We start from the raw sequence: 20227 nt of genomic DNA on the forward strand, positions 1-20227 counted from the left end.
AAGTCAGGGCCCAGAGAAGAAATTTCCTAAGAACATGCAGGTCTCTGCCTCCTGCTCAAGTGCTCAGCACACCTCCCTGTTTAGACAGGTTTATATCAGACTGCCTAAAGCTGAAAACCTGGCTTTACCACTCAGCAGCTGTGTGACCTTGGGCAAGCTACTTAACCTCTCTGAGTTCAAGTTGGAAAGATAAGAATAACTATTTCATAGGATTTTGTGAGGATTAAGTGAGCTAATATATAGAAATAATGCCATCTGCAGCAACAATGATGAACCTAGAAATTGTCATACTTAATGAAGTAAGTCAGAGAAGGAGAAATATTGTATGCCACCCCTTACCTATGAATCTAAAAAAAAATGATACAAATGAACTTATTTCCCAAACAGAAACTGACTTACAGACTTACAGAACAAACTTATAGTTGCCAGGAGGGAAAGATGAGAGGAAAGGATAGTTAGGGAGCTTGGGATCTGCAGTGTACATACTGCTATATTTAAAATGAATAACCAACAAGGACCTACTATATAGCACAGGGAATTCTCCTCAATGTTACATGGCAGACTGGATGGGAAGAGAGTTTGGGAGAGAATGGATACACGTATATATATGGTTGAGTCCATTTGCTGTCCACCTGAAATTATTACAACATTGTTAATCTGTTATACTCTAATATAAAATAAAAAGTTCTTTTAAAAAAATGAGCTAATACATGCAAACACTTGAAATGCTACTTGGGTACATGACATCTGATCAATACATTTAGCCATTTATACCACTGCTTGAAATAGTAAGCTACATGTGGTTGACAGGCCTTGGAAATATTTTAAAGTACTCATTGGGGATGCTATGAAAAGTAATAAGTATGTATTATGTGCTGAGGGGCTGTTAGAGGAGATGCCCAACATCTACCACACAGAGCTCAAACTATGAACCAAAGGAGTTAAGCCAAGGTTCATTTAAGGAGGGAGAAGGGCACAGAACCAGACCTTCATTCCTTGTATTGTGCTACTTAAACACTGTATCAGTGTCAGTCGCCCTGATCTCATGGATACACATGTTTATTTGGATAATCATATTTCTAGAAAAGCAAACTCAAAAAGAAGAAAGTAACATGAGCAAGTAGTTATTGAATATATACTTAGTAAATTGGCCCGTTACGTGGCTCAGACAGTAAAGATTTTTCCTGCAAGGCAGAAGACAGGGTTCAATCCCTAGGTTGGGAAGATCCCTTGGAGAACAGAATGGCATCCCACTCCAGTATTCTTACCTGAAGAATCCCATGGACAGAGGAGCCTGGTGGGCTACAGTCCATGGAGTAACAAAGAGTAGGACATGACTGAGCAACTAACACAAACACATACTTAGTAAAAAGCACTAGGCACTATATAAGATGCAAAAAAAAACTAGGGCAGGGCCAACAAAGGCAAACTTGGCAAATATAGGCATATTCAGAGATACTGTGGGTCGGATTCCATAGAATCCATAGGATTTCCATACCACTGCAAAAAAGCAATGTCACAATTATTGCAATAATTGCAATATCACAATTAAGTGAGTCACACAAATTTTTGGTTTCTCAATGCCTGTAAGTTATGTTTACACTACAGCGAAGTCTTCTAATTGTGCAATAACATTGATCTAAAAAACCCAATGTATATACCTTAATTTAAAAATATTGCTAAAATATGCTAACTATCATCTGAGCCTTCAGTAAGCCATAATCTCTTTGCAATAGTAACATCAAAGATCACTGATCACAGGTCACCATAACCATTACAATACGATGAAAAAGGTTGAAATATTGGGAAAATTACCAAAACATGACAGAGACAAATGGGAAGATGGCACTGATAGACCTGCTTGACACAGGTTTGTTATAGACCTTCAATTTGCAAAAAAATGCAATGATGTGAAGTGGTTTATCGCAAAACACAAAATAACAAGCTATGCCTGTCCCTAGAACTACGTCCCATCTCTTTCCCATGGCAGACATCAGTAATCAATCACAGCATGCTTGCCCTCAGAGCTCAATACAGCTCAAGCACAATTCTCAAACCAGCGTCTACAGGTATTGCCTTTTTGGGGATGACAGTATAAGCAGGAAACCCAAGCCTGATGCATGGAACTAAAACTCATCAGGGGCCAACAACTATTTTTACTTAGGTTCTTTTGATAAGACATTTGTATCTAAACAACTAAGTACACATATTTCATCTTGTGTGTGTTTCAGGGAGAAGGTTCAGAACATCCAAACAATGATAGATAGAAGCCATGTGAGATGTTCTTTCTCATAAGGTCTTTTGTCAGAATACATAAGCACTCCAAAAATATCTTCACTCTCCCCAGGCTTCCAGAAGAAAAGCTAGCAGCATCTTCATTTGAAAGGTAAGAAATGTAAAAGAACAAAGACTGCAAGGTTCTTATTAAGATACTTGGGCAGTTAGCAGTTATCTTGGTCTTGCCCCCTGCAGGACCAGTGGGAGGAGAACTCAGAACCAGAAGAAATGAAACAAACTAGACAAGGCGGAATCCAGGCCTGTGAATGGCGCTCCCACTGGCCTGTCAACCAGAGAAGGTATTGCTCAGGCTCTGCATATAAGACAGGGGGCATTGAAATGTAAGGAAAGAGGGCCAGGATTTCTGTCTGTCTGGGGCCCAATTCTGACTGTTAGAAAGAACAAGCTCAGTAAAGAGGCCACCTCCATGCACAGCCTACCCACAGGAGAGGCAAGAAGACCCTACCTAATTCAAGCCAGAAATCTTGTTTAAAAAGAATACCTTGTTTATATGTGAGGGTTTCCCTGGTGGCTCAGACAGTAAAGAATCTGCCTGAAATGCAGAACACCTGGGTTTGATCCCTAGGTTGGGAAGATCCCTTGGAGGAGGGCATGGCAATCCACTCCAGTATTCTTGTCTGGAGAATTCCATAGGCAAAGGAGCCTGGCGGGCTTACAGTCCATGGGATCGCAAAGCTTGTATCTGTTCCAAATAGAAATAGAATACGGTAGAAGATACTGGCTCTGTAAATGTGTTTAAAAAAAAAAAAAAAGACTAACTGAGGCCATGTCTCACATAAGCCATTATCCAGATGGCAAATAATGTTTTCTCTTCGGTGCCAAAGAGAATGATGGGGAGAAGTTCCCAGGACACGACTTGGGATGGGGCAATATGCAGAGAGGGGCCTGCTACAGGGTGCCTGGCATGGGGGCGGGACATATGCCCGGGCTAGCTGCCAAAGCAGTGCTGAAAGTTGCTTAAAAGCATTCAATTGGTAAATAACCTGCTATAAAGAACAATGAAACCATTTATCTCTCAGTTTAAAACCTTCTCAGTTCTGTTTCAATGCATTTTCTTTTTAATTTTTTGAATAAGAAAAATGTTTACATGGTTCCAACACCAAAAAGCACAAAAGGGTATATAGTACAGTGAGAAATCTTCCTCACGACCCTGGCTTCCACCCCCCAGATGCTAGCTGCTCTCTACCTCCTCACCTCTCAGGTCAGCCACTGCTACCAGCTCCCCACCTGGCTTCTTGAGTTCTTGTTCACCAAGCAGCAGACAAACATGGATTCTTAGTTTTCCCTCTTTATGCCTTAAAAGGTGGTGTGTGATCTACACCCATATCCACCTCGCTTTTTTTTTTTTTAATTTGGGGCATGTTTATACCCTCCAGGTGTCATGAAATGTAGTGGGACCATCTTGTTTTTTTCACCTAATACATCTTGAAGATCTTTCCATATATTAGTACATAGAGCACTGCCTTACAACAAACTTTAAATTTACATGTAATAAATGCATAGACCTGAAATATTCCAATATTCCACCAACTGATTCTGACAATCATGTACCCTAGTGTAACCATCACTTAAAACAAAATAACAGGTCATCTGCACTGTGTTCCTTTCTAGTCAACCCTACCTCGTAACCACCAGTTTTGATTTCTGTAACTGTGATGCAATGCTTTTGCATCCATGTCATAACAATCATAAGATATTGTGTTCCTGTTAAGAGACAAGAGATGAATTTCAAGAGCTAAGTTCATTCCTCTGTGCTCTCACACCTGTACCTGCCCTCCAACCCTGCACCATCATAGCCTCTGAAATGATCTTTCTCCCCTGGTCCGTAAGCATGAGCTCCCTTCTTTGTCACCAATGTCTCGCCAGTGCCTACTGAGAAAGCACCAACTAGATATCTGTTAAACCCTTCCCCCAAGGCAGGTTGTAATTACAAAGTAAAACTATCAATTCCCTCATCACTGTTGCTATGGAAATGACTGAATGCAAACTTCACAATTAAAGTAACTGTCAGAGAGGAGGCAGGAAGCTTGGCAGAGGTGGGTCAGCCCTGCGATGGGGAAGGGCCACTCACAGGATTCTGCTGGCAGACAGGGAGGGGCCACTGTGTCAGCTGCCTGCTTTGTTGAAGAAAGAAAAAATGAGGGACATTTTCAAAATTGGTTTCCAAGGTTTTGAAAACAAATCAGAGGTTTTCCTCAGGATGAGCATGAAATATTCCAGATAAAGCACTCTCTGCATCACTACATCACTGGACTGTAAACTTTAAATGGAGAACGGAGAATCTAGGCAGGGTATCAAAGAGCGTCCACAATGATGTGGGTTTAAGAATGAGGGGAGATAAATTATCATGAAAACCATCCGCTTTAAGGTCTGAGAAGTAGAATGTGTTGTCAAAATAGAGACATCTTTGGGGAATACTGAAAATTGAGCTTCAGAGAAGGCAAATGGGAAAAACCACAAAATCAGCAGAATAGCTTTCCAAGGAATAATCAAACAAGGTACCGGAAGAGTAGAAAAATGGTTCAATAAAGCTGACTGTGCAGCCAGATTCTAGGGAAGCTACCAACCTTAATTGTTTCTGTGTTGGTTTGAGCCAAGCGTGAAGTAGGGCAAGATGAAGTGGCTGTAAAGCCCACTTGTTCTTCGATGGGCTCTGAAGTCATCCTCCTGCCTCAGTGCCCCAGGGGCATCCTACATTGAACCATGAAAGCAGGAGCTGTACACGAGGCTACAGGGGAGATAGGGAGACCCAACTTCAAAGAATTCAGGAGGAAGAGATTCCCATGACCTGGCTGAGGAAATACACTGAACTAGTTTTTAAGGCAATGGCACCCCACTCCAGTATTCTTGCCTGGAAAATCCCATGGACGGAGGAGCCTGGTAGGCTACAGTCCATGTGGTCGCAAAGAGTCGGGCACGACTGAGTGACTTCACTTTCACTTTTCCCTTTCATGCACAGGAGAAGGAAATGGCAATCCACTCCAGTATTCTTGCCTGGAGAATCCCAGGGACGGTGGAGCCTGATGGGCTGCCGTCTATGGGGTCGCACAGAGTCGGACACGACTGAAGCGACTTAGCAGCAGCAGTTTTTAAGGAGCCTGTAGGTAAGTGGATATTAATTATTGAACATTTCAATCCAAAGCACATGCAGGTCCACGATGTTCTCATTCAAGAGAATAAAATAAATCCCTTTTAATTTGCTTTACTTCACCTGGTTTCCATTTTTAATTATCCAAAAGCTGAAATTGCCAAGAGTTTTTAACAATAAAAGCAGCAACAAGTCCTGAAATGAAAATAAAGGGAAACGGTAGGCTATAGCTGAATATGCTTTGCCACAGAATATTTTTAAAAAAATTTTAAAAGTGCTTTCCTGTCAAAAGAATTATATAGGTCAATAATTGTTAATTCTGAAAAATATACTATTTAATTAATATTCTATACAGAAGCACCGAGTATAATTCTTTTATTTTAGAAGGATTGTACACAACTCCATTTCATGTAAAATTTCCTTCTGAATGTTGAATATTCAAATATTACTGTTTTTCTTACATTCACTTCTGGCAAATACATGTGCATTTTGTTTGTAAAAACTTAAAAATGGGATGATGTATCCATTTCCTATTGGGGATGTACCAAATTACCACAAAGTTAGTGGCTTAAAACAACATAGCTTTATCACCTTATAGCTCTCTGGGTCAGAAGTCTGCAGTGGGTCTCTCTGGGCAAATGGCAAGGTTACTGCTGCATTTCTTTCCTGGAGGCTCCATGTTCTTGCCTTTTCCAGGTCTTAGAGGCCTCCTGCATACTTTGGCTCATGCTCTCCTTTCACCTTCAAAGCAGCCACGACCAGCTGAGTCCATTCCAGTCTCTCTCAAGATGTGATCTGTCTGGTTCTGACTCTTCTGCATCTTTCTTCCCCATTTAAGGACCTTTGTTTACACTGGGCTCATAGGGAAAATCCAGAACAATCTCCTTATTTTAAGGTCAACTAAGTAACCCTCTCGGTTCCATCTGCAACCTTACTTCTCCTTTGTCATATAACATAACATTTAGGCTCTAGGGATTAGGAAATGGACATCTTTGGGGGTTACTATTCTGCCTTCCACAGTGAGGATGGGAATTGTCTCAGGAGATACTCATTTCACAGGTCCCGGGACCTTGTGTATCTAATAAATGGTGTGGTGGTGATCCTAATGACACGAACTGAAGTCACAGGGACATACAAGCTGAACCAGCCTACTCAGCTGCAGGGGAATTAACGAACTCTGGCTTTTTCAAACTGGAAAAAGCTGTTCAGTCTAGGACTTTGCACTGCCATGCCTGGAGGTCTCCGTTCCTATGCGGACTGGACAGAATGTCTGGTAGGAGAGAGGTCTAGGAGAGAGATAGGACTTCTCACCATGGACCACATGCAGAGAGGGTTAGGAGTAGGGGCTGCAGGTACAGAGTGCAAAATCCTCTCACATGTGGTATCATTTCACCTTCACTCCCATCCACCAGGTTTCTCAGCATCTCCATTTCACTGCAGACATGTTAAATTGGTCACTTTGCCCAAGATGATGCTCTCAGAGCAATAAAGTCAAGGCCTGATTCATCTCTACTGACCCAAACCCCAGGCTTTCCCCACTAGTCACACCTCTCCCTAGAGCACGCATCCCCAGGGTGACTTATGGGACATCCAAGTCAGACATTCACATCACAGAGTTACCCTAAGTCAAAAATAGCAATTTTAGGGACTTCCCTGGTGATATAGTGGCTAAGACTCTGTACTCCCAATGTAGGGAGTCCAGACCATATGGCTCAGTATTGATTTATTAAATGTATTACGCATAAATTTATTTGAAAGGTAAGCTTCAGCTGGAATTAACCCTACTCTTTTGAAATGAAAATAACAGCTATGGGATTATAATAATAATTCAATCACTCTATAACCTGGGAAAATGCCAGGAAACAGGCATCCAAGGAAAGAAGTCTCTTATTTCTTTTCCTTTCAAGGCAATTTAGGTAAATTACAGATACTTCCCTTCCAGGATTGAAGACTATCAATGAAATTCTTAGTATGGCTCATTTATATTAATGTCTTCAATTTATAATTTCTTGGACCCTTCTTTCTTTGTGATACCAGGTTTCAGTTCATATTAAATAACTTTGTAAGACTAGTAAGTTGCAAATCAAGAGAAGAGTGTTTTAAATGTGGTTTCTACACTTTAGAAGAAGAGAAAATTGCTTGAAAGAAATCATTTTCTGTACTTAATGAGTCTCTAATTTCTTTCCTTTTTGCTTCTGACAGTTGAACAGCTGAATAGAACATAATAGTTTGGATATTTGATACAAAACAATTTTTTCCTTTGGAAAATGGAAACACTGCAAAATTTGCCCCAACCTTAAAGGTGTTTCAAGTTCAATAAACCTTGAGCACTATTCAATCACTTATTAGCCACATTGCCATTATTTGTGTGTGTATCTGTTTATCTCTCTTACTAGACAGTGAGTTGGTTGAGGTTGGATAAATGGACTGTGTACCTAAGGAATGCCTGTTCGCTGTTTTGCCTAATTATGATAAATTTCACAAAAGAAACATGTGGGCATGTTTAGTCCTCAGGTAGGATGACAGAGAAAGGAAGAGGGGCACAATGAAATAAAAACTATCATCAAAATGATCAGTAAGTCCACAAGAAATACTTTTTCAGTGTCATTCATACACACCATCATATACTATGCACCCTTTATGAATCATATGCTGAGAGTGTGAAAATAAATCAAGCAACGTATAGCAACCATATCTCAATAAAACTGTTTAAAAAAAAAAAGAAATAAAATTAATCAAAGAGACCTCAACCTGGAAAGGAGCTCACATCTAAATGTAATTCCAAGATTAGGGACAAGAGGAAATACCTCCTGGTGAATTTCTAGGGTGAGAAAGCAGTTCAGGAGGACAAAAAAAATCGGAATGGGACTCCACGAGATGAGAACCTCACCAACAAATGCCTGAAACAGTGAAAGCCCAGACTGAGTTCGGGATACAGTGTATAGTTAGATTTGAGAAAAGCTAAAGGAATGTATTCTGAAGAGTTTTGCTGAATTTCAGGAACAAGTTGATGAATTCATATTTATTTTAGCAAAGGAGAGTCCTTAAATGTTTTGAGCAGAGAACTGACATACTCTGAATGGAACTTCAGGAAGATTTTAGCTAAAGTGTTCAAAAGACTTCAGAGAGTGAAGAACAAACAGAGCATTGTTTTCCAAGAGTATTACAATGCAAGTAAGAAGCAATCAAGGTCTTTTTTTGTTCACCCTACCTAGGTTCTCATGTCCCAGAGCTGCGTTTGTCAGTGATGCCCACAGGATGGTGAGCCTGGTTAGAGGGCTATCACAGAACTGAAGAGCATGCTGGTGCCTGGATATACAGAACCACCAACGCATAAAGTCATGCTTTCGGTGAGGTGTCACCACACCTCCTGGAAGGACAGATGCCTACAAGATGTCCTGAGTCATCCAGCAAAATGTATCCCTATGTGTGCTGCTGTTAGGTTAGAGAAGGTCTGTGGTTCATTCACTGCTATAGCATATTTGAATAATTATATCTGTGAGCACATGAGAAGTGCCCTGAGTTAAACATAAGTATAAATCACCACCTTCAAACAATTCTTCTGATGAATGTTGGGAGGTAGAGTACTGCTACCCTTCCAAGTCCTTCCTTCATCTATAAAGACCAGGAGACTCCCCAGTCGCCAGCCTGACCCCAGAAGTGCCTACTGACAGCAATATTCCAAATTAAAACAGATTACTGAATAGTTACACTTTTAGTTTAAAATTCGTATATATCAGAGCAAATGCCTGAACAAAACCCAAGACACATGAATCCCAAACCACTGTATTGCTGTAAGCCCCCTCTCAAATGATTATCTCCTTTATCTTAAAAATTAATTCCCTGCCAAACGGGAAGCTCATAAACCCCCAGAGGCCATAGGGATGGTAGACCCTTATAGAAGCAACAGGATAATACTGGACAGCATCAATTCACAGATTCACAGCACTGGGTCCAGTACACTGACTTCTGGAGAAGGTATCCTCTAGAAATAACTCGGCAAAAGAAAACAGCTCTGTGCATGCATATGATCACTACATCAGCACCCAGAGCAAGGGGAAAGGAGATCTGAATGATCAAACTGTGATCTATCAGCACAAAGCATACGAACGTCACCACTGAACATTATAACCATGAAGATACTATACAACATGGAAAACCATTTATGGAGTAGGCTTTGGTTTTTGTTTTCTTTTTTTAAAAAAGACAGAATTGTATATCTATGGTTGGAAATACATTAATTTTCCAAAATGTTTAAGTATCAACCAAGAGCAGGAAAAGGAGAATATTAAAAAATTAACATGGATGATGTAGGGTGGTAAGACCATGGCTGATTTTGCTGTTGCTATGCTTTCATGTTACCATCATGTGAAAGAGCAGTTCTGCCATTGACAAAGGAGGAAAAATCAATTCTGTCCCAACCCAGACAAACAGGGACATAAATGGGTGTAAAAGAGTTTCCAGTTTCTTCTGCAAAGAGCTGTGTGGCCTTCACCTGCAAGGCGACCTCTCCCCCAGATATCAGGACAAAGAAGAGGCACCTGTGAGTGACAAAGGCAGTGTTCCCTTGCCGCCTTCTTCTCCCCGCAGCGCTGCCCACCCTGACATCCCTAATGGGCATGGGCGCTTTTGTTTAGCTAGGGGGAGGGACCGCATCAGAGGGTGCCTGTGCTGAAGGGGAATGCACTTCCAGGACAAGAGGCTTCATCATTCCCAGCATTAGCGGCAAAATGGAGACAGGGTATGCAGCAGATTGATTGTCATGGCGCTCCTCGCCGGAAATTAAAAACACACAGGGGTCAGGACGAGGCCGGAGGCTGGGGCTCCGGGCGGCTGCCCTGCGGCGGGAGCCAAGCGACAAGAGGGCACGGTGCCGTTTTTTTTCTTCTAAGACGCTGCAACCTGTCACCGTTTGGTGTTCTCAGTGTCACCCACGACATACGCATCACAAATCCACATCACACACAGGCTGTAAATGGCTGGTACTTAATTACAGAGTTCAGGGCGGGCTGTTGTCTCGGGAGCAGCGGCGGCACAGTACTGATGAGGGTAGAGAGGAGAGACGCCCGGCTATAGCACAGGTCCCTACTCAGGTCTTTTCTCAATAATATTTAAAACAGAAATCTGTAAAGCGTCTATACATAATTGCAAAGTAACTGAAGATAAAGAAGCAAATATTACGTTTGCATAGCAGACTCCCATCCAGTCTCAAGGTAAGGATCAAAGGATCCCCCTGCTTGAGGTGGGATGTCCTTTCTTTTTCTAACTCCAACAACGCTGTTTCCTCTTCTCTTTGGACACTCAGCACACTATTCTTTTGGCGGGTCGGTGGGGGGGAGGGGGCAGGGATCTCATCTCACTTATCACAGTAAGTTCACAATGCTTAGCACAACTGATCTTAGCACACAAAAATCCCTCAATATGACAGACTGGAACCAAAATTACTACACACAAAAGACAATCAAGATGCTGGCATCTAAATGTTAGTGCAGCCGTCAGATATAGAAATATATTACCAATAGAAATAAAACGGCAGCCAAAAATGCAAGCCACACATGTACCTTTAAATTTTCTAGTAGTCACATTTTAAAAACTAAAAAGAATAGGGGACATTTATTTCATTAATGTTACTTAACCCAATACATCCAAAGTGCTACTACTTCAACATGTAATGAATACCAAAAAAAAAAAATGAGTAAATTAATATTTTACTTTTTTTGTTCAGAGACTTTGAAAGCCAGTATACAAATATTTTACATCTCCTGCACCCCCCAATTTGGAAAACCCACACTCAAGGGCTTAATAGTCACATGAGCCTGGTGGCTACCATTTTGGACAGCACAGTATTGCAGTGAAGCTCCAAAAAGTCCACGGTACAGAAAAACGCCTCTTTACAAAGAGAAGTATGGTAATAAAGAACTCATTTAAAGTTTTACATTAACCTGTATGTTGCCTCTTTATATTTGTTTTTAATAGAACTAAGGAAGCAAGATAGGTGTACATTTTCCCCTTTACAAACTTGTTTGGATAATTGTGTAAATCAGAAAATATTGTTTAAAATATATCCTCCACAGGGAACTATATTCAATATCCTGTGATAAACCATAATGGAAAAGAATATAAAAAAGAATGTGTGTGTGTGTGTGTGTGTGTGTGTGTGTGTGTGTGTGTGTGTGTGTGTGTGTATATCCTGTGTGCTCAGTCGTATCTGACTCTTTGCAACCCCATGGACTGTAGCCTGCCAGGCTCCTCTGTCCATGGAATTTTCCAGGCAAGAATACTGGAGCGGGTTGCCATTTCCTACTCCTGGGGATCTTCCCGATGCAGGGATTGAACCAGCGTCTCCTGCATTGGCAGGCAGATTCTTTACCACTAGCGCTACCTTAGAAGCCCTCACATGCCCCCTAAAAGGGTGGAAAATGTGTGAGACATATAGTACATAGTTAAAATCCCAACGTACACGTAATTGTCATGCCAGAGAAGAGGGAGGAGAATAAGACAGATTCAGTATTTGAAGAAATACTTCACATAGAAGTATTCTAAATCTTAGAATATTTCAAAATGAAGCCACAGACTGAAGAATATCCATAAAACAACTCTCTTCCCCCAAATCTAAATACATCACAGTAATCTAGAGAAAACAAAGACAAAGAGAATATCTTAAAAGTGAAACCATTTACCTCAGATTGGGACTTGAACTCATGTGCTGCAATTCGAACCCAGCCAAAACCCTGCTTGGGACTCAAACCCACGTGGGTGGGACTCGAACCCAGCTAAAACCCATGGTACCTGGTTTAAGGACCTAATGAAGCTCAGGTTCTTGATGTCTCATCGCAGAAAGAAAGCAGTGATAGACAAAGTGATAAGTAAGAAGGGGATCTATTCAGATTCAGAGAGAAGCACACTCCACAGATAGAGTGTGGGCCATCACAGAGGGTAAGCACATACATATATATGCATCACTTTGCTGTACTGTAGAAATTAATTTAACATTGTAAATCAACTATACTCTAGTGAAAAAAAAATACATCCTCAAGCCAGTCTTTTCCAAGAGCTATATTCATTAAGGAAAATTTAACAACACACATGAGCAAGCGTTACTCTAGGATATAGTACTTCGGTGTTTTTTTCCCCACTTGTCTGAGCAGATAATTAGTAGGTTGTGTTGTTTAGTAATTATTACTAAAGAGTTAAGCACTTCCCTTCTAAAGTCTACTTTCACAAATATTATATAAACAAACTATTAGTAGTTAGAAGATAGTTTCAATGTTATTGTGATGACATTAGTACCAGGGGTGCTGGAATGCCAAAAGCCTCACCTAAGAGTCTTCTCCCTTCTGGGCAGGTGAGTTTGCTCCATACAGGAACAGGGATGGAGCAGGTATCCAAGTACCACCTGGATGGGTGGTAGGATGCATCAACCCAATGTCAAACCTGGCCAGTCTCCAGCAAGAAGGCTTATGTGGTCTTCCTATTTTCCTCACCCCACCACCCCACCCTCCCACAGCCCAACCTGTTCTGAACCTTAAGACCAGCCCACATGGGCCTGAATCTGTGAGTCTAGACTACTTTTTCATTCAGCAGTGGGTGATGCTGAGATGGAAAAACAGCCAGTCCCTGGGAGCCAGCCCAGGAAGCCAGACTCTGCAGGGGTCAGCTTACCAGAGGCAGATACAGGAAGGAACTGAACGCTACCCATGGGATCTTGCCACCAGTAACCAGGACCAACAGAGGTTTGGACACTGACCAATCAAATGGGCATTTGTTCCTCTCTATGGAGCAGGGGGTGCTATGAAAGAAGAACAGAAGTCCCTTCCCCCAAGACTCCCCCAAGTTTCTGACGTCAGATGGAGTTGTTATTTACCCAGGTTCATAGATGAAAGTCAATAATCTCAGCAGAGTGAGATACCAGACAGGTCGTTCAGTAAAAAAACTATGATGTAACCTCCTCAGAGGACTGAAGCGGGCTGTTCTTCATTTCCCCTTGAGGCAAAATGAGACCTAGAAGTGGGAGAGATGGCTCTTGTCAGAGAGCCTAGGGAGAGTCCCTGAGATTTGCCAACCGAGAATTGCATAACCAAGCTCTTTAAACAAAATGCTTCTAAAATAACATTATTGATCAGCAGCTCTCATGACCATACTCTGTAGTCAGAGAAGTATCAATCATTGGATTTGGTTTTTATTTGCACTTCCAACCTAACTCCCTTTTCTTACAAGAAAAGGGGGAAAAAGGAATAAAAGAAATTTTAAAAAACATAAAAAGAGAACTTCAAACCTTTTTCCTTGAAGTACTGTGTTGCACTGAATTCTCACTTACACGTTTTCCCTTCACCTCTCTGTATTTGTTTTCCTGTATCCAATTCACATCAAGGATGAGTGTTCATTGACTGACAAGATAGTAAATAGTAACATACCTGCTGCTGCTGCTGCTAAGTCGCTTCAGTCGTGTCCGACCCTGTGTGACCCCATAGATGAGAGCCCACCAGGCTCCCCCATCCCTGGGATTCTCCAGGCAAGAATACTGGAGTGGGTTGCCATTTCCTTCTCCAATGCATGAAAGTGAAAAGTGAAAGGGAAGTCACTCAGTCGTGTCCGACTCTTAGCGACCCCATGGACTTCAGTCTACTAGGCTCCTCCGTCCATGGGATTTTCCAGGTAAGAGTACTGGAGTGGGGTGCCACTAGACACACCTAAAAGAACTGCTCTAAATGTACTTGGCAACAATTTTACAGAGCTTCCCAGATGGCTAACCAGTAAAGAATCCACCTGCCAGTGCAAGAGATACAAGAGACTCAGGTTTGATGCCTGGGTCAGGAAGATCCCCTGGAGGAGGAAATGGCAACTCACTCCAGTATTCTTGCCTGGAAAATCCCATGGACAGAGAAGCCTGGCAGGCTACAGTCCACGGCGTCACAAAGAGTCAGTCGTGACTGAACACACACACACCAATTTTATAAGGGTGGGTACTGAGCTTGGAAGACAAATGAATAACACGTCTGCCTGCTTTCCTGACATTTATACAAGTCAACTAAAGCAATAGGAGACTCAGGGGGTGAAGGAGAGCTATAAGGCATGCAGCTCTTTAAATAGCTTTTCTGGGTGACACTGCAGTGCCAGAGTTGGTTTATTAAAAAGCATAACGAAGACATGACCACTGTTAAGGAAGACAGGCTGGAAATCTTGATTAGCCGTGACTGCTCAGTGTGTGTCTCTCCTGCCACACATGATTCTAGAGCAGAAGCCTCCCTCCCTCTTCTTCCAAGGTCGATATGTACAAGCATTTCTTTTTCTCCACACTTGTTACCAATGGTACCTAGTATTCTGATTTGAGCAAACACAACTGTAGAAGAAACTTAAGAGGCAATGGGGGGAATTTGCCTGGGTACTTGACATTACGGAATTGTGCACATTTTAGTTGAGATAATGTTGTTGTGGTTTTAAGAGTCCTGATCTTTTACAGATATCAAAAGTTTAGGGATAAAATAGTACTTGCTTAGGCAGCACATATACTAAAGTTCAGGGATAAAATAATGTGATGTGAGATTTCACTTTAAAATAATTGAGTGATTTGGGGAGAAAAGGTGAGGTGTATAGCAAAATAAGATTAGCTCATTTGTTGATGATAGCTGAAACCGGTTGATAGACTCATGCAGGTACATTTTGATATTCTTTCCACTTTGGTGTGTGCTTGAAATTTTATTTTTTTTCTGAGTATCTAGTAATCAAAGGAGAAGGGGGTAAAAAGCTCTTTCCAGGGCTTTTTTTGCGAGGGCTATTATATCCCTTCTCAACTTACTGTTGCCTGAAGGTATCACAGGCCATTCACTGTTAGCTCCAAGAAGAAAGCCCACATCCATCCTAGTTTTCTTTAAGACTATAATCTTGACCTCCATCTCTCTCTGTCTCAAGAGAGAGAGTTAGTTTTTGATCACCTCCAAGAAACAACATCCTTTAGGATACTGAACCTGACAAGAGACAGCCTACAAAAACCTATGGTTTACATTAGAAGTCTGAAGGCATTGTCACGTCCTGGATCTAGGGGTTAACAGTGCATGACAAAGTACACGCTCTCGGTGAGAATTCAATTTAGCTCAGGTATGAAGGGATGCCTTATGAAACAAACTGGCACCAACTCTATGGGGTGAGCAAAGAAGTGAGGATATAAAATAGAAGACAATTCACCATCTCTAAATTGCTCCCTCTGAAAACCTGTGGATACCTTAAAATCAGCTATATCCTTTTACCCAGAAATCGCAATCCTAGGTATGTATTCTAACAAAAACTTGGGCAAGGACACAAAGAGATGTGTACTGATAAACTGATGTTTATCACACCTTTGTTTATAACAGGAAAAGAAAATAGAAAATCAAATGACTATCAGTGGAAAATAAAGTATTACTTAGGAGACCTGGGTTCAGTTCCTGGGTTGGGAATGTCCCCTGGAGGAAGGCATGGCAACCCGCTCCAGTATTCTTACCTGAAGAATTTTATGGACAGAAGATCCTGGCAGGCTACCGTCCATGGGATTGCAAAGAGTCAGACACGACTGAGAGACTTTAGTTTTCACCTTAGACACATAATAAAATTATATATGATCTTTTATAAATGCTGATGTTTGAGGTATACCATTGAGTAAAATGGTGGCTTTCAAAACAGACTTTGTAAAACCATATCTTCATTTTAAAACAAAGCGTATTTTCTATAAAATAGAAAAGAGCTGGAATAAACAATAAGATGTTAACAATGATGTTTTCTAGTTCATAAAATTAAAAGTGCTTTTTACCTTTTTACCTTCTCCTTCATATTTTTCTGTATGGTCTGAGGTTTTTTTCAATGAGCATATATCAGGACCCCAGAGAAAACTATTCTTTCAAGACAATAACAACAAAATGATGAAGATGGTCAAAGTAGGGAAAAGGTCACCAGAGCTGGACAGAGGTCAAAGATAAAAATCCAAAAAAATAACCCCAGGCTTGGACATCTGACAGCCTAGGAAGGTCAGCATTCTTTCACTTTGTTCAAAAGACATCTTATACTGACCAACTACTCTGTTTCAAGTACTAGTCCAGGAACCAAAGATGGCAATAAATGGCACACACTTCCTGCCCTGTGAGGGGTTTAGTCTAATGCCATGCAGGTACACTTTAGGGATTGTTATCCCAGGTGTGTGGGGTGTGGTCAGCTGTGGTGGAGAAGGGCAGGCCTTGAGAAACCTAGGGGAATGGAAGCACAGATGGAACACAAGATAAAGGGTGAGGTTAAGAAGGTACGTGGGCCCAGAGTACGGAAGGTCTCAAATGCACCCCTGAAGAATCTGGGTTCCAAATGACCAAGACTCTCTCCTTGACCAAATTTTAATCAGGCTCCTCTGAGCCATTTTCTCAACTGGGCCTTGAACTTGGACTTCCATGTCTGTCCTTGCAGAGTCCAGTTTGAGCAATACTCCTCCTAAGGCAATTTAGAGAGAACCCTCCAATCACCATCAAAACCTCATCACCCTAGATACTTCAATGCTTGTATCTTAAAAGCTTTATATCTTTAAAGCTTTATATCTGGCCTGCCTGTACTAAGAATCCCCCATACTTTTCACATCTCTCTTAGTGACTGTCCTTCCATCTATGCACCCCACCAACCTGCTCCACTTGTACTTGAAATTGACCCTGATTTCTCTCCCCTACTGCAACAGTATCAACCCGTACTATAATAGTCTTCCTTACTGTATTTACAAATGTGAGAATAATTTTTTCTTTAACACAACCTGAAGATACCAGGGAACCTATGAAGGGTCTTAAGCTTTCTCTAGCCTAGTTAATCTGACAAGTGTGCAGAGAAATAACCATTGTGAGTCTTCTAACAGCGTACATTTTCTGAACCTGGCACCATACTCCGCAATCCATATGCATCAGCTCATGTAACCATCACAAGGATCCTACAAGGTGGAGAGTGTTATCATCCACATTTTACAGGCCAGGAAACTGAAACTAAGTGTGGTGTAGCCATGTGTCCAAGTACATAAAGCGAAGAAGTCACAGAGCTGGGAGTTGGTCCTGGGCTGTCTGCCTCACGTCCGAGTTTGGTGTTGGGGACGGTAGAATGAACAACTCTATTTTCTCTCAAGTTCTGCAGTATTTTCAAATAACCACACACTCAACAGCTTTCTTCCTCGTAAAAGGACTTTGGTGGATGTGCAGCAAATAGGTTCAAGGAGGAACTTTCTCGGCCACAAAGATAGGACTTTATGGAAAACCTGAGAGAAATCAGGTGAAATTGGATCTGTCAAGGAGCTATTCTTTTTTAACTCAAGAGAAACCATTAGGGAGTAGGTAGTTTTGTTTTCGCTTGTTTAATAAGGAGACACAAGTGAGAAATCTGAGACAGGTACTAAAGGGAACCCAAAGGTGGGGGAAGTTTCCTATTCTAAAGGGAGGAGAAAAGTCAAGGAGGCAAAACCCTGTCATTAAACCAGGGAGTCAGGCCAGAGAAGCACAGGTGGAGGCAGAGGGAAATCCCCAGTGATGCCCAAGTTATTCAAGGAAATGCAGAAATTGGCATTTAGCCAGACGATTCTAGGCAAGAAAACAGGGGAAGACAGAACTGTCAATCAAGATACACTTACTAAGCAACTTGACAACGACAGTAAAAAGCACAAAGATGTTAAAAAAACAGCTCCTGCTTCTAAGAAGCTTGTAATTTACACGAAGAGGATATTCACGCAAGCACACATGCACATGCACACACCAATATGTGATCACTGCAGACAACAGGAACAGCTGATACAGTAAGTAAATGGACCCTGAGCTCTGCCTTCTGAAGGTTAGGAATTCCACAGATAAGAATGGTGTGAACTAGTGGCTAGGAAACAAGGATACAAGAAGCGTTTTCAGGGGCTAGCCAGAATTAAGGGTGGTAATTTTGGGGGGCAAGGCTAATTCTGAAAATGAGGAAACTTACAAGAGAAAGAGGAAATGTGAGAGATAAGTAGCATATGCTGAGCATTTTCTCTGTGCCAGGCCCTGTTTTGACCACTTCATTTCATTTCATTCCAACAATCCTGTGAGTTAAATAATTATCTCCATTTGAAATATGCCCAAACTGAGCCCCAGGAAAGCTAAGCAACCTGAAAAAAGCTCCACAGTGAGCTAGTGAATTCATAGCCAGTTCCATCTGACTCTCCCCAATGCCTCTACCAACCCCAATCCTTTATTGTAGCACCAACCATGTGCTCACCACGAACAGGAGTAGCCTCCAGTGACACAAGCCAGATTATAATAATTAAATTCTTGTGTTCTCTCATTCCAGGATTTCAGAGGGCAGGTTTACAGGAAACCACGAATTTATTTTCAGGTGATGTAAACACTTGTGAATTTAGGAAGAACACATCTCCACACTACTAACCACTACTGTTACTATTCATTTAGACACAGTGATGAATATACTCTTTAAAAAGTTTGGCATAAAATATTACCACTTTTTAGTTTAAACCACATTGGAAAACTGGCCATTTCTTAGAGTTAAACATACAGTCATGGTATGATCTAGTAATCCCACTCCTGGCTGATTACCCAAGAGAAATAAAAATTTATACTCACACAAGAACCCATGTGTAAAGGTTTATAGCAGCTTTATTCATAATCATCTCAGACTAGAAACAACCCAAATGTCCTTCAACAGGTGAATAGATAAACAAATTGTGATATACTTGTATAAAGGAATACCACTAAGCAATAAAAAGTAATGAACTTTTTTTTAAGGAATAAACTATTGATACATGGAACAACAACCTAAACTTCAATGGACTCCATCTCAAAAAGATACTTAAATTTATGATTCCATTTTTATGACAATCTGGAAAAGGCAAAGTTATGCAGAAGAAGAGATAAGTGGTTGCCAGAGGTTAAGAGAGGGGAGAAGGTTTGATAACAGAGAGATAGCGTGAGAGATTTTTGGGGTTTGGTTTTGTTTTTTTGAGTGATGAAACTGTTTTGTATCTTGAGTATGGTGGTATCTGGTAGGTAGAATAATGGTCCAAAAGATGTCTACACTAAACTTGTGAATATATGAAAGTTACAGGATAAAAGAAAATTTGCAAATTGAACTGATTGCTAATCAGATGACCTTGTAATAGGGACATCATCCCATACTATCTGGCTGGGCTCACTGTAACCAGGTGGGCCCTGAAAAGTAGAAGAGGGAGGCAGAGGAGTCAGTGAGAAAGATATGCCATGGAAAAAGAGGCTGAAGAGATGTGAAGCATGAGAGGGAATCAACCCACCCTTGGCTCTTAAGGTATAGGAAGGGGGCCATATGGCCAGGACTGAGAGTGGCCCCTAGCAGCTAGGAACAGCCCCAGGCTGACAGCCAGCAAGGGGATGGGACCTCTATCCTACAACCACAAGGATCAAATTCTGCCAAAACCTAAATGAGCAAAGAAATGCATTTTCTTCCAGATCCTCCAGAAAAGAACATGGTCCTGTCAACACCTTGGTCTTGACCTTGTAAGACTCTAAGCAGAGAAACCAGCTGACTTGATGGACTTCTGTCGACTGAAAAAAAAAAATCACAAACTAAAAGTTGAGAATTTTGTTTTCTTTAAGGCATTTACTGAGGATTAGAGCAGGAGACGGCAGTGTCTCAGATAGCTCTGAGGGACTGTTCTAAAGAGTAAGAGAGGAGCCAGGATATACAGGAGATTTTGAAGGGGGTTAAAGAAAAAAAAAAGAAAATAAGTAGTAGAACATCAAAAGATTACTGCTAATCACAAAAAAACAGACATCGCAAGTTAATGATTTTAGTGCTTTTCTGTGTATGGGAAGATGAAAGAGTCTGGACTAACTGGAAACA

General features: G+C 41.3%; 1 protein-coding gene and 1 long non-coding RNA gene across 2 annotated transcripts in view; one reads left to right on the forward strand and one right to left on the reverse strand.

Annotated features, from left to right (window-relative positions):
• Positions 1 to 20227, reverse strand: part of KIF5C (kinesin family member 5C) — a 154513-nt gene that overhangs the window by 128396 nt on the left and 5890 nt on the right. The window lies entirely within an intron of this gene.
• Positions 4008 to 7727, forward strand: LOC145542202 (uncharacterized). Its single transcript, XR_014079651.1, has 2 exons — positions 4008 to 5402; positions 7589 to 7727. It is a non-coding gene; the product is annotated as an uncharacterized LOC145542202 (long non-coding RNA).

This window comes from Giraffa tippelskirchi, chromosome 3 (genome assembly GCF_054371585.1).
Source record: "Giraffa tippelskirchi isolate mGirTip1 chromosome 3, T2T-mGirTip1v1.2.pri, whole genome shotgun sequence".
NCBI classification, from domain to species: Eukaryota; Metazoa; Chordata; class Mammalia; order Artiodactyla; family Giraffidae; genus Giraffa; species Giraffa tippelskirchi.